The 1,933-nt window shown below is 41.3% G+C and overlaps 1 non-coding gene across 1 annotated transcript; it reads right to left on the bottom strand.

Annotated features, from left to right (window-relative positions):
* Positions 1–259: 259 nt before the first annotated feature.
* Positions 260–363, bottom strand: LOC127747997 (small nucleolar RNA R71). The gene has a single exon (XR_008009940.1). It is a non-coding gene; the product is annotated as a small nucleolar RNA R71 (small nucleolar RNA).
* Positions 364–1,933: the final 1,570 nt, after the last annotated feature.

The raw sequence follows: 1,933 nt of genomic DNA, 5'->3' as shown, positions 1-1,933 counted from the left end.
TCTAATGCAGCAGAACTGCAAGTTTCATGGACCTCCATAAGAAGATCCTCATAAATTCTTGTCTAAATTCTTGCAGATTTGTGGTACTGTCAAGACCAATGGGGTTGATCCCGAAGTCTACAGACTTATGCTTTTCCCTTTTGCAGTAAAAGACAGAGCTAGAACATGGTTGGACTCACAACCTAGAGAAATCCTGAACTCTTGGGACAAGCTGGTCAATGCTTTCTTGACTAAATTCTTTCTACCTCAAAAGATGAGTAAGCTCAGAGTGGATGTCCAAACCTTCAGACAGAAGGAAGGTGAATCCCTCTATGAAGCTTGGGAAAGATACAAGCAATTAACCAAAAGGTTTCCTTCTGACATGTTTCCAGAATAGAGCATCATATGTATATTCTATGATGGTCTGTCTGAGTGATCCAAGATGTCATTGGACCACTCTGCTGGTGGATCTCTTCATCTGAAAATGCCTGTAGAAGCCCAGGAACTCATTGAAATGGTTGCAAATAACCAGTTCATGTACACTTCTGAGAGAAATCCTGTGAATAATGGGGTGACTCAAAAGAAAGGAGTTCTTGAGATTGATACTCTGAATGCCATATTGGCTCAGAACAAATTATTGACTAAGCAAGTCAATATGATTTCTTAGAATCTAACTGTATTACAAGCTGCATCCAGCAGTAATAAAGAAGCATCTTCTGAAGAAGAAGCTTGTGATCCTGAGAATCCTGCAATGGAAGAGGTGAATTACATAGGAGAACCCTATGGAAACACCTATAATTCTTCATGGAGAAATCATCCAAATCTCTCATGGAAGGACCAACAGAAGCCTCAACAAGGCTTCAACAATAATAATGGTGGAAGAAATAGGTTTCGCAATAGCAAGCCTTTTCCATCATCTTCTTAGCAACAGACAGAGAACTCTGAGCAGAGTCGTTCTGGCTTAGGAACCATAGTCTCTAATCTATCTAATACCACACTAAGTTTCATGAATGAAACAAGATCCTCCATTAGAAATTTGTAGGCACAAGTGGGTCAGCTGAGTAAAAAGGTTACTGAAACTCCTCCTAGCACTCTCCTAAGCAATACAGAAGAAAATCCCAAGAGAGAGTGCAAGGCCATAACCATGACCAACATGGCCAAACCTGGAGAGAGTGAGGAGGACGTGATTCCCAGTGAGGAAAACCTCATGGGATGTCCTCTGAATGAAAAGAAGTTCCCTTTTGAGGAACCAAGGGAATCTGAGGCTCATACAGAGACCATAGAGATTCCATTAAACCTACTTCTGCCATTCATGAGCTCTGATGAGTATTCTTTCTCTGAAGAGGATGAAGATATTACTGAAGAGCAAGTTGTTAAGTACCTTGGAGCAATCATGAAGCTGAATGTCAAGTTATTTGGTAATGAGACTTGGGAGGATGAACCCCCTTTGCTCACCAATGAATTGAATGACTTGATTAGAGAGACATTACCTCAGAAGAAACAGGATCCCGAAAAACTCTTAATACCTTGTACCATAGGTACCATGACCTTTGAGAAGGCTCCGGTGACCTGGGGTCAGGCATAAACCTCATGCCACTCTCTGTAATGGAGAAACTGGGAATCTTTGAGGTACTGATGACTTGCATCATCTACCCTTCTTTCTTTTATAAAGAAGACCATAAAAGAGCATAAATCTCATTTGATTAGTACAATTCATGCATTATTTGATGAATATTATGGTACACTACTTTGAGATGAGTTGTGCTGAATTGCAGGTGAAAAAGGTATAAAAAATGGGTAGAAGACAAGCAAGAAGCTGGGCGTGTGAAATTGATGTGCCACTTGAGGGAAAACGCCACAAAAATGCACTGGCGTGGCACGCCAGGAACTAAGCGTGGCACGCCAGTACTAAATTCCAGAAGGTAGATCTAAGCATGCATGTAGGCGTGGCGCG

The sequence above is a fragment of the Arachis duranensis genome, chromosome 5, assembly GCF_000817695.3.
Source record: "Arachis duranensis cultivar V14167 chromosome 5, aradu.V14167.gnm2.J7QH, whole genome shotgun sequence".
Classification (NCBI taxonomy): Eukaryota; Viridiplantae; Streptophyta; class Magnoliopsida; order Fabales; family Fabaceae; genus Arachis; species Arachis duranensis.
This window is presented reverse-complemented; position numbering and strand designations above follow the sequence as displayed.